Source organism: Nyctibius grandis, chromosome 8 (assembly GCF_013368605.1).
Source record: "Nyctibius grandis isolate bNycGra1 chromosome 8, bNycGra1.pri, whole genome shotgun sequence".
NCBI classification, from domain to species: domain Eukaryota; kingdom Metazoa; phylum Chordata; class Aves; order Nyctibiiformes; family Nyctibiidae; genus Nyctibius; species Nyctibius grandis.
In genome coordinates this window covers 1,497-13,976 of record NC_090665.1, presented here as the reverse complement: position 1 = coordinate 13,976, position 12,480 = coordinate 1,497, and the positions used below count along the sequence as shown (strand labels likewise).

General features: G+C 51.9%; 1 long non-coding RNA gene across 3 annotated transcripts; it reads left to right on the top strand.

Annotated features, from left to right (window-relative positions):
* The first annotated feature begins 5,728 nt into the window (after positions 1–5,728).
* LOC137666601 (uncharacterized) lies at positions 5,729–10,476 on the top strand. Of its 3 annotated transcripts, none has more exons than XR_011048672.1 (3): positions 5,729–5,807; positions 7,642–7,807; positions 8,561–10,476. It is a non-coding gene; the product is annotated as an uncharacterized lncRNA (long non-coding RNA). The 3 variants fall into 3 exon arrangements; XR_011048671.1 differs by lacking the exon at positions 5,729–5,807 and adding an exon at positions 6,141–6,221; XR_011048673.1 differs by lacking the exon at positions 5,729–5,807 and adding an exon at positions 6,141–6,221 and having other exon boundaries at positions 8,535–10,476.
* The last annotated feature ends 2,004 nt before the right edge of the window (positions 10,477–12,480 follow it).

The following is a 12,480-nucleotide window of genomic DNA, read 5'->3' as shown; positions in this document are numbered from 1 at the left end:
CAGTTTCACTGGGGCTGGCATACAGCTACTAGTGCTGCAGGATATTTTGCATCCCACTTTGCCTCAATTAGATCTCTTCTGCTCCATCTTTCCTTAACAGTGCTAGTACTGTGTTCAGTTTCTAATAAAGGAATGGGATTAGCTGGAACAATTCTTGGTGGGTCTATATGCAGTGTATGTTTAATTGTCTTACATTGTAATTGCATTTAGTATGATGATAAAAACCTCAATACTTAGATAACTTTACCCTGCTTGTTACTAATGGCAGAAACAGCAAGAAACAAGTATGCATCTTACCTGTCTGTAAATACATTTTTAAAAATCTGAAAATTCAGCTTAAATTTTCGTAAGTGTTCATTTTCCCAGACAAGCTATGGGTCTGAAAACTGACATGCACAGACATAGTCACTTCTGAAAATGCACTTTTACTGAGGACTGAATCTTTCCTTTTTCATTTTGGTGGACAACCCATCCTGTATCAAAAACAGTGCTGCCTGTGGAACAGTAAGATTTCAGGAAATAAGTGCTTTCAAGCCACCCTATATTTACCCATGTGGTATAAAATGTACCCCATAGGGAAGGGGAATTCCTGTCCATCAGCACGGAGGAGAGGGAGGTCCAAATCTGGACAACACATTTAACCACTCCAGAACTTCCTCAGACATTGCTCCTTGTAGGAACTGAAATATTTGCTTTGAGAGATTTAGAATTTGACTCTTTTCCACTTTAATCCATGTGTCTTGGATTTGGTGTATAATGTTGACAGATTTCATTAGCTGGGTTCAGATGATATGTGTTGTCAAAGCTGCATTTGTATTGAAGCCCAGGTATGATTTTGATGCTAGGCCTGTACAGTCAGTCTCTCCTCATAAATACTTCTCATTTCATGAGCAAAGATTTGAGTGTAACTATATTTAAGAATGGATGGGGAAAGCACTGTCAATGAAGATGAATTATTGTTGGAGTTCTTCTATGTTGCTGTGTGAAGTTCTTGTCAAAAAAGATTTTCATTTTGCCTTGAAGAGCATTCAGTTGTTCTTGCTTTTCTTTTAAATACTGACCACTGCAAATTGTTTATTGTGCAAGATTTGGTTAAAGTATGTGATACAACTTAAGGATGTTAGATTTGCAAAGTACTGCACGGAAGAGCCACATGCCATTGTGTATTTTCAGTCTTGACTTTCTCTGCCTACTGTATAGATTTGGGAGCAAAATGTGACTCTTAAAGTAACATATTCCTCAGCCAGTAAAGTAACGTATTCCCTGCCAGCGGCAGGGCTGTTGTTCCCTACTCTCGATATTGCCACAGTAGTGCTGCGATATTTAGGCCGAACAGATGAGTTTGGGAAATGAAGGAGAATGAGAAAATGTGCGTAGGTATCCGTGTCTGTCACCTGTGTGTATCTATGGCAGCGGTTCTAGTGAAACTAAAGCTGCCGAGGAGTCAAAAAAAGGCCCGGCCGTCTAAAAAATGCAGAAGCTCTAGGGGGCTGTGTCAGCAAGTGTACCAAAGATGATGCGAAATACTACTTTGCTCCCCTCGGTCGTAGTCTTCACAAACCTTCACAAGCAAAGGAAGCTTTAGATTCCTACACAGCTTTATGCTAAAGGGTTTTTTCCTCTCTCAGCAGAATGTCGGCTGCCACCGTTTCACTGTGGTCCGCCCTTTCTTCTGCCGTGAAAGGACAAGACGGATGAAAGGATCTTTAGCAGTCTGCAAGTACAAGATACGCCTGTGATGTGCGTCCGCGTTTTTCCTGCGGTCCTTGTAGTACGGAGTTGGAAGCTAACGTTAAGAATGTGCCGAGTCTCCTTCTGTAGTTTTTCTGTGAAATATTTTAACACAAGTACTAAAAATAATATAAGGTCTGTTCTGGAGCATGTTATGTAAGCTATGCAAAACTTACTTCCATCCGTCTGTTTTCTCTTCCTGAAAGCATAATCTTGTGTTTCTGTGCACTTACTATTAAGTGATACTGTGAAGCTAATTTTGTACTAAAAGAGCAAAGAAGCTGTTCGTAGGAGTTCAGGTGTCCGGAAGAAAGAGACTTTGTTTTAGTGATAAAAGCTTTATGCTTTTTCAGTCAGTAAGTTTTCGAAACATCTTATAGTAGTACTCGAAAGCCTTGTGGAGACACTGGCGTCTGTACTAGAAGCGATCCAGGTCAAAGAAGAGGTGCGGATAAAATAGGACAAATCGGTGTCGCTTCGGTGTGTTTTCCAGGCTTCCCCGAGAAGCATTAGCGGCCTTGTGACTAGTGACAGTGAGCCCCGATGCGGTTTTGGTGTGTTACTGCTTCAATAGCGTCCCTTTTCCTTAACCTGTGGTCTGTAATTTTTGACTTGAGCTGGAGAGCAATTTTTCTGGAGTGGAAATCTTTCTCATTCAAAGAGGTTGAATTTTATGAACTTCCCATCAGAGTGGATCTTCAGAGACCACATACTTGGCAGTAGAAGTCATCAGGAACGAGACTTTTCACTCTTTAAAAAAAAAAAAGAAAAAGAAAAAAGTCGATTTCCTTCCAAAGACCAAACACAGCACGTCTTCCAAAAGTAGACGGCACTCAGTTGTAGCAGCCGGCAGAGCACAAAAACGCGTTCCTCTGCATGCTTCCGTACAGCCGAAAGCGTTGGCGAATCGGCCGGTCCTTTTTGGTAGCCTTAGGTATTGCAGCACTGGGGATTTTTTTTTTTTTAATTCTTTTTCAAAAGTAAGACCATACGGGGGATCTCTTATCTCACTGGTTTTTCTGTCGTAAATGAAACTGTAAAAAAAACAGTCAAAAGGGTAGAATTTACAAGCTGCCTTGCATTGTTTAAACCGTAAGAGCCAAATAGCTGTAGCAGACAATTTATAGGCTGTGTTTAAGCAGTCGGGTATTTGTTCTGAACGTGTCAGAAGCAAGACACCTGAATGCTACGGGGTTTTTTTCCCCGATGCTTTGACAGAGCGCCCTGAAGTACTTTATTCCTGTGTCTCTTTCGGTGGCGCCTTTCCCCGGCAGTTCGGTAGCATCTCTGGCGGGCGGTGCGGCTGGCCAGATGTGCCTCCTAATGGTGTAACGGACAAAAAAAAGCCTAGTTGAGTGTTGTAGAAATTGCCACATAATTGTTGTAGAAGTTCTCTTGAATTAAGCAAATAAGAATCAATAGAGACGAAATAGAATTAAGAATAGACTTACATTAATTATTCTATGTGAATAAACACAGGTGGGTTTTCACAATCCATGAATATTGTTCTCGAAACTCCTTGTATAATCCTGACCTATGACTGAACAAATCATCAATCAAAGCTTAAGGAGTAGCTAAGCAGAAGTAGGCCTAGAAGTATTACCTTCTGATGATTTAATAAAAGGGAGGTATGGTTAACCTTTTTCTTACCTTAAAAGAATATAGAATACTTAGAAATAAGAATTGATAGAAATAAGGTTCTAAACAGACTTTAGCTATTTTAGGTTAATATTTAGGAGATGCTGGCAGTGGAAACCAGACTCTGGTCGACCTGGATCAAGGTGGGACACCGATTACAGCAAGAACATTAAGGATGGGGGGGTGTCGACCAGAGCCGGAACGGAACCAGAGCATAAAGATCAGCTAAGCAACGGAATAGAACGGACTTTCATGGACTCCTGACAATGGACTTTTGTGGACTCTTGACAAAGAAAGAAAGAGGAATTGAAATAGTGGATTTTTAATAGAAGCTCGTGAGAAGTTTGTGATGTAAATACTTGTTAGTTTCTATATAAAGTGACAGTGAATTTGAGTCAGGTACCATTCACTGCGGTGGTGGTCTGACTCCGAGTTGCTTCAGGAGCAAACCTAGAGACCCGGACTCTGCTGATTTTCTTGAACATCGAGTTGTAACTGTGTATCTTGAAGACAGGTGATTTAATGGTCTGGGTTCACAGCTATGCAAGTGAAGTTAGTGCAAAAGGAAAAGGAAATAATTTTCCGGTATAAATACCTGAATTCGATTTCTATGAATGTACGCAGACCTTTTTAGCACAAAGTGAATTACTGAGATTCGTTCTTTATTTTTCATTTTACCCGATAAACTTTTACACGTCCCTTTGAACTTTATTGACCGAGCGAGCAAGATGTGCAGCAGCAGCGCGAGGGCCGTAGCTGTCAGGGCGAATCTGTAAGCGTTGATCCTGGTTACGGTACGGCCTCGTCGTACAGCCGCACAGGGTTATCTGCCTGCAGCAGTGCTGTGAGAAAGGGACAACACGTTCTCCAGCAGCAGCGAGAGTGTTTGCTTTTATGTTAGGAATGTGTTGAAAATAGTGTCCGTGAGTCCTGATGCCGATGTTGAGTGTTCAAACCGCTCAGGCTTTTAAAGGATGTGTTGTATTTCGAGCTGACCTGTTTACCTAGAGTCCTCCTTTAGCTCAACTGCTCTCCTGGCTCTTATCCTGACTGCGTTCCTCTACTTTCTTCTGTGCTGTTTTTTGCCCGTGCCGGAGTCTAATCTGGGAGTTCTGTTTTTCAGCCGCCTTGTCGTAAGCGTGTCGTGAGGCTCGGCGGCTACCCCCGGCGCAGGTTTGCCCGCAGGTCGTTAAGCGTTTGTGAGGGTGAGGGACCGGCGCGGTGTGCGGAGGCTCCCGGCTGTGGGGGCAGCGAGGGGTGTCGGGTGTGGGGGGCCAAGAGGGGCCGGGGGCGTCGGTGGCCCCGGGGAGCCCGTCCCGGCGCGGGAACGAGGCGGAGCAGAGGCGGAGGGAGAGGCGCGGCACCGTCCTCTGGCACGGCGCCCCTGTGCCGTGGGGCGGCTGCCGGGGGGACAGGCTGCGGGACGGGGCTGGTGACGGGGCAGCCATTTGGAGGGGTGCCCTCCCTTTACTTTTCTAGCAGAGCTCCCCTTTTTTGGGGAGGGGGCGTGTACATGCGTAAATGGCGTCGCTAAAGTAAGGAGGTGGCGGTCAGGGCTGTTTCCCTCCTTTAGTGCGTGTTTTTGGGGTGAATGAAAAGCGGGGAGGGGGTCTGGGTGGTGATGACGTCATTTGGAGCACCCGAATGTCACCGAGGCGGGGCAAGGACACAGCGGAGCGGCAGGTAAGTGCGGCACCGGGGGGTCCCCCAAGGAAAGGGGTGTCAGAGCGTAAAACCGCGCGACAATCATCGGTGGGAGAGGTGAGGCGGTGGCGCCCGTGCAGCTCGGGGGCCGCGCATGCGCAGTGGAGGGGCGCCCCGGCTGCGCTGGATGCAGCAGCGGTCGCTTTTTACGTTGTTTTCTCGATCTCCCTTTTAGTTCTCGGGAGCTATTTTTTTAATTTTCTCCTTTTGTTAATCACGGTCGCTTTTAAAAAAGTGTCTCCGAGGCTGCGTTTCAGTTGGCCGCCGCTGCTTTTGCCGAGGGAGCGGTGCTCAAACGGGGCGTGGGCGGGACGTGGTCGGTGTCCCCTGGGCAACCGCGCATGCGCAGTGGCCGGCTCTTTGCCGCCCTGGGTGCCGGGAGTGGGCGTGGCCGTGCCCCTGCGGGGGCGGAGCAAAGGCGTGGTCTCCCGCGGAACCCCGCCCCGAGGGGAGGGACTGGGCGTGGTTTCCTGCACGACTCCGCCCTGAGGGGCAGGACATGGGCGGGGTCCCCTGGGGAGCCGCTCATGCGCAGTGGAGGGGCGCTCTGGCGGCGCCTTCTGCTGCCGCCCTGTGGTCAAATTTCGGTACTGCAGCCGCCGCTTTTTTTTTTTTTTTTTTTTTTCTCCGCAGGTCCCGGCGCGAGGGGAAGGGGCGGGTCCCGGCGCGGTTCCCGGCGCGGCAGCGGCTACCGGAGCGGAGGCTCCCGGGGCGGTGCGGCGCCGGTCCCAGCGGTAGGTCCCGGCGTGGCGCGGCTGCGGCTGCCTGGGCGGCGCGGCGCCGGTCCTGGCGCAGCTTCCCGGAGCGGCGGGGGCGGCTCCCGGGGCGGCGCGGTGCCGGTCCCGGCGGCAGGTCCCGGCTCGGCGCGGCGGCGGTTCCCGCGCGGCTCCCGGCGGGGGGGGCCCGCGGCGGGGGCGGGTCGCGGCGGCGCGGGTCGCGGCGGCGCGGGGGCGGGGGGGGCGGGTCCTGGCGCGGCTTCCGGCAAAGCGGCGGCTTCCGGCAAAGCGGCGGCTTCCGGCAAAGCGGCGGCTTCCAGCGCGGTTTCTGGCGCGGCTCCCGGCGCGGCGCCGGTCCCGGTCCCGGTCCCGGCGGCAGGTCCTGGTGCGGCGCCGGTCCAGGCGCAGGTCGCGGCGCGGCGGCAGCTCCCGGTGCGGCGCGGTGCCGGTCCCGGCGGCAGGTCCCGGCTCGGCGCGGCGGCCGTTCCCGCTCGGCTCCCGGCGGGCTGGGGGGGTGCGGGTCGCGGCACCGGGCGGGTCCTGGTGCCCGCACGGGGTGGTGGGGGGGAAAGGGTCCCGGCTGCTGCCGCCGGGGGGGTCCGTGGGGGCGGGCGGGTCTGCGCTCCCGGGGCGGCTGGACCCGGCTCCCCGCGGGGGATTTTTGGGCCTCGGGGGGGTTTGGGGGGCGGGCGCGGCGGTGCAGGAGATGGCGGAGCAGTAAAGCCTGCGAGAGCGATAATAAAGCGCTGGCTGGGCTGCGGTGGTGCCGCCCCGCAGGGGCACGGGGCCGGGCCCTGCGCGGTTCCCGAGCGCTCCCCAAAACTGCCCGTGGGGCCCTGGGGGCGCAGGGCTGCGGGGTGGCTGCAGCCCCCCCCAGCCCTCGGCGTCGCACGTGGGGGCTGCAGGGGGGGTCAGAAAGCAGGCGGGGTGAGCTGCTTTGGGGCCCCAACAACGGAGGCCAGGTGTTGTGTTCCTGGGCCTCGAGATCAGGCTCCCGCGGCCGCTTCGGGGGGCTCAGAAGCGGATGTGAGCGGTGCGTTTTTCGGGAGCTGACAGAGGGGACTCGCTGTTGTGGTTTTGGGGTCGGCAGCAGAGGCCGAGCGCAGCGTTTTTGGGGCTGGAGAGCAGGCTCGGCAGCTGGGTTTTTGGGCTCCGCAGCGGGCGCTCCATGAGCTGGTTCGGGGGCCAAAAGCAGAAGGCAGATGGGCCGTTTGTGCGGGGGAGCTTCTGTTAAAATTCCGCTAACTATTTCAGTTGCTCTTTCATCTCTCTCTGTTGGCCCAAAAGGGAGCCCCAGTCAGGAAATCTCTATTTGAGATCTCTAGACTCTTCAGGGGGCCTCAGGTATTGAGCAAAGAAGAAATTAAAAGGCAGTAGTAGGGCATCTGGCTGCTGAGAATTAGCAGTGCAGAGGTATATGTGCACAAATGTGTGATATCTCAAAATGTCAGCTACCTTGATACAGCATTTAAAACAGGAATTGATATTTAGAGCCTGCCTCGAGAGTAACAGCACAGAAAAAGCTTTAGAAAGCGTTATCTTCTATCAGATCACTTTGTTCTGATAAAGGAAAAAAGAACATAAAGTGGTCATAAAGACCAGGCTTAAGTATGTTTTTAGTAAGGTGCTGTGTGGATCTGTAGATTGGATGTGATCTTTCACACGGGGGGGGCGGAAGGAAAATTTGCACTCCTTCGTAAAAACCGTGGCAAACGCTCGCTGCAGGTTTTTGCTAATTTTTTTTTTATTATTATCTGATGCGCTTTCTTGCAACTGTTCAGTTTTGTAGAATATTTTTACTGGAATCTGTGCATATGCTTATAGCTCTAAAAACTGTCTTGTTTCGTTTAAGTTCACTTCCTCCAGAGTGCACAGAAGTCCGTTCTTCGCCGCCGGTCAGCTGATCTTTATCTTCTGGTTCCGCCTGGGCTCCGCTCAACACCCCATCCTCGATGTTCTCGCCGTGACCAGCGTCCCGTCTTGACCAGAGTCTGCTTTCCACTGCCGGCGTCTCCTAAGTATTAAGCTAAACCTTATTTCTACTACTTCTTATTTGTAAGTATTTGGGGCGAGCGGAAAAGAAGGCAGGGACTCTGCGAGGGAGGAGGCGAGGGCTGAAAGCCAAAGGCCTCAGGCTCCTTTATTGCTGTTCTACTGCCCTAGTGAAATGCAGGAGCCGGACTGGGCGGTTCGAGACACCGTCAGCGTTCACAGGCTGAGCGCTCATCACCCCTTCTGGGAAGAGCCACGGTGCTGTGGGCTCAGAACATCAACAGCCGTTCCTTGTTTTCAGTTCTGTCTTCAGAACTGCCCTTCAACACACACGTTTACTTCTTTCACGCCTCAAAGGCCCCCGTGAACTGCTCAGGGCTCCTTTATCTTAAAAGGGAGTGAGAACTATTCTCAGTGCAGCCTTCCCAAGGGAGTCCCCTGCTCTGCAAGTAAAGCACAGCTGTTTGCGGGCTGATGGTCTTCCACAAGTATTCTGTATTCTTTTAAGGTAAAAAAGGTTAAGCGTACATCCTTTTTACTGGAATCGTCAGAAATTAATACTTGTAGGCCTAGTCCTGCTTAGCTGCTCATTAAGCTTTGACTGACGATTGGTTTAGTCACAGGTCAGGATTGTTGTAGAAGTTTTCACATAAATTGTTATAGAAGTTCTCATGAATAAAGAATAGAGTAAAAAATACAAGCCAATCTGATAAACACGGGTGGGCTTTCACAATCCATGAATATTGTTCTCAGAGCTCCTTGTGTAATCCTGACCGTAGAGAGGATGTTCCGTAGAGACCAACCTCTAACAACGGTGGAAGAGGCGGAGCAGAAAGACCGGAGCGTCCGCGTTCTCGCTGTGGAGTTTATGGATCGAGACTCTGGGATTAAGGTAAAGAATGAGGGATTTATCACAGCTAAGGTAAGTGGCATTGCTATTAAGTTCTTAACAGATACCGGTGCAACTTTATCAGTGCAACTTTATCATTGTTACATTTTCATGTGTCACAGCTATCTGAGGAGTTTGTAAAGGTTACTGGGGTTTTGGGTGAAGATAAGTTACCATCTTCCCTTCCTCTTCCTGTTGTTTTTGATGATCATTTGATATGGGGTCGATTTGTTATTTCGCCAGCTTCTCCTATTTCACTGTTTGGGAGAGATTTATTGCAAGAATTGGGAACGTGCCTAGCTTTAACTCCCAAAGGAATTCGATTAATCGTAACGGGAATACAAACGGTAGGAATTCGAGAAGGCGAGCTTAAAATCCCGAAAGAATTGAACGATGTAGCTAAAAAATTAGGGAGTCTCTCCGGAGATGATATTGGACTGTTAAAATCTGCAGAACCAGTAGCGATTAAAACAAAAGGAGGGACTCCTCCTTCTATTAGGCAATACCCAGTTGTGGCAGAAGCCATCCGAAGTATTGGAAAACAAATAAATCGTTCTTGGAAAAAGGGATTTTAAAAAAAAAAAAAGTCAAAGTTCTTTTAATACACCTATACTCCCGGTTAGTAAACACCGATTTGATAAAAAGATGGGGATCCAGAATATAGATTTCTACAAGATTTAAGAGCAGTAAATGGATTTGTAATCGTTGCCCATCCAGTTGTACCTGATCCAAATTTGATTATGACTCAAATACCTATTTGGGGAAAATTTTACACTGTATTGGATTTGACGGGAGCTTTCTTTAGCATAGCTGTGGCTGAGAAAAGCCAGCACAGACTTGCCTTCACTTGGCAAGGGAAGCAATTAAGCTGGACTCGGTTACCCGAGGGATTTACAAGCTCGCCAACAATATTCTCCCAAATTTTGAAAGGAGATTTGGCTGATTTGTTTTTTCCACGCAAGTCTGAATTAATACAATATGCAGATGATTTATGGTTAGTATGTCCTTCAAGGGAGGATTGTATTACAGACAGCATAAAGAGCAGCTCAGCAACGGAATAGAAGGGACTTTCGTGGACTCCTGACAATGGACTTTTGTGGACCCTTGACGAAGGAAGAAAGAGGAATGGAAATAGTGGATTTTTAACAGAAGCTCGTGAGAAGTTTGTGATCTAACTGCTGCTTAGTTTCTGTATAAACCGATAGTGAATTTGAGTCAGGTACCATTCAGTGCGGTGGCGGTCCAACTCCGAGTTGCTTCAACGAAGAATCGGCAAACCTGGAGACCCGGACTCTACCGATTTTCTTTAACAAGGATTATACAAAGGAGCTTTGAGAAGAATATTGAAGGGTTGTGAAAGCCCACCCGTGTTTGTCAGCTAGACTTGTATTTATTATTCTACTCCTAATTCTTTTTCACCTCTACTGATTCTTACCTGCTGAATTCGTGAGAACTTGTACGACAACTTACGCGACAGTTTCTACAACAGCTTTTATGTTAGGAATGAGTTGAAAATGGTGTCCGTGAGTCCCGATGCCGATGTTAAGTGTTCAGACCGCTCAGGCTTTTAAAGGATGTATTGTATTTCGAGCTGACCTGTTTACCTAGAGTCCTCCTTTAGCTCAACTGCTCTCCTGGCTCTTATCCCGACTGCGTTCCTCTACTTTCTTCTGTGCTGTTTTTTGCCCGTGCCGGAGTCTAACTTGGGAGTTCTGTTTTTCAGCCGCCTTGTCGTAAGCGTGTCGTGAGGCTCGGCGGCTACCCCCGGCGCAGGTTTGCCCGCAGGTCGTTAAGCGTTTGTGAGGGTGAGGGACCGGCGCAGTGTGCGGAGGCTCCCGGCTGTGGGGGCAGCGAGGGGTGTCGGGTGTGGGGGGCCAAGAGGGGCCGGGGGCGTCGGTGGCCCCGGGGAGCCCGTCCCGGCGCGGGAACGAGGCGGAGCAGAGGCGGAGGGAGAGGCGCGGCACCGTCCTCTGGCACGGCGCCCCTGTGCCGTGGGGCGGCTGCCGGGGGGACAGGCTGCGGGACGGGGCTGGTGACGGGGCAGCCATTTGGAGGAGTAAGGAGGTGGCGGTCAGGGCTGTTTCCCTCCTTTAGTGCGTGTTTTTGGGGTGAATGAAAAGCGGGGAGGGGGTCTGGGTGGTGATGACGTCATTTGGAGCACCCGAATGTCACCGAGGCGGGGCAAGGACACAGCGGAGCGGCAGGTAAGTGGGGCACGAGGGGGGTCCCCCAAGGAAGGGGGTGTCAGAGCGTAAAACCGCGCGACAATCATCGGTGGGAGAGGTGAGGCGGTGGCGCCCCCGCGCGTCGGGAGGGCGGCAGTGCAGCTCGGGGGCCGCGCATGCGCAGTGGAGGGGCGCCCCGGCTGCGCTGGATGCAGCAGCGGTCGCTTTTTACGTTGTTTTCTCGATCTCCCTTTTAGTTCTCGGGAGCTATTTTTTTAATTTTCTCCTTTTGTTAATCACGGTCGCTTTTAAAAAAGTGTCTCCGAGGCTGCGTTTCAGTTGGCCGCCGCTGCTTTTGCCGAGGGAGCGGTGCTCAAACGGGGCGTGGGCGGGACGTAGTCGGTGTCCCCCGGGCAACCGCGCATGCGCAGTGGCCGGCTCTTTGCCGCCCTGGGTGCCGGGAGTGGGCGTGGCCGTGCCCCTGCGGGGGCGGAGCAAAGGCGTGGTCTCCCTCGGAACCCCGCCCCAAGGGGAGGGACTGGGCGTGGTCTCATGTGAAACCCCGTCCCGAGGGGGGCGGGAATGGGGAGGCGTGGCCTCCAGCGGAGCCCCGCCCTGGGGCGTGGTTTCCTGCGCGACTCCGCCCCGAGGGGCAGGACACGGGCGGGGTCCCCTGGGGAGCCGCGCATGCGCGGTGGTGGGGCGCTCTGGCGGCGCCTTCTGCTGCCGCCCTGTGGTCAAATTTCGGTACTGCAGCCGCCGCTTTTTTACCTTTTTTTTTTTTTTTTTTTTTTTTTTTTTAATATAGTTCTTTCTTCGCCCTTCTCCGTTTCACTTTCCCGGGGCTTTATTTTAAACTTTCTCCTTCTTTTCTTAATCACGGTCGCTTTTAAATTTTTCTGTCTATTTGATCCCGTTCGCTGCCTTTATTTCGCCGTCTTTTGTGTTACTAATTGGTCTTTCCTCGGCGGCGTCGCTTTTTAAATGTTCTTTCCGTGCCTGCTTATTTTCCCGCTCCCTGTCATTTTTTTTTTAACCGCGTCTTGCCTTTCCTCGGTGCCGTTGCTTTTTAAACAATGTCTCTCGGCGGCTGCGTTTTAGTTCGCTGCCGTTTTTTTTGACGAGGGAGCGGCGCTTACACGGGGCGCGGGCGGGAGCGGGGTCCCCGGGGAAACTGCGCATGCGCAGGGGCCGGCTCTGTCAGTGCCGGGAGTGGGCGTGGCCGTGTCCCGGTGGGGGCGTGTCAGAGGCGTGGTTTCCCGCGGAGCCGCGCCCCGAGGGGCGGGATGGGGGCGTGGTCTGGTGCGGAACCCCGCCCCGGGGGCGGGGGTCCCCTGGGCGGCCGCGCATGCGCATTAGGGGAAGGCGCTGGCGGCGCCAGGTGCTGCCGCCCTGTGGTGAAATTTCGGTACTGCGGCCGCCGCTCCCTGTCCTTATTTGGTTGCTAGGACGCCATCTTGGTTGCTAAGACGCCATCCTGGTTGCTAGGCGGCCATCTTGGTTGCTAGACCGCCATTTTGGTTGCTAGGACGCCATCCTGGTTGCTAGGCAGCCATCTTGGTTGCTAGGCGGCCATTTTGGTTGCTAGGCGGCCATTTTGGTTGCTAGGCGGCCATCTTGGTTGCTAGGGCGCCATCTTGGTTGC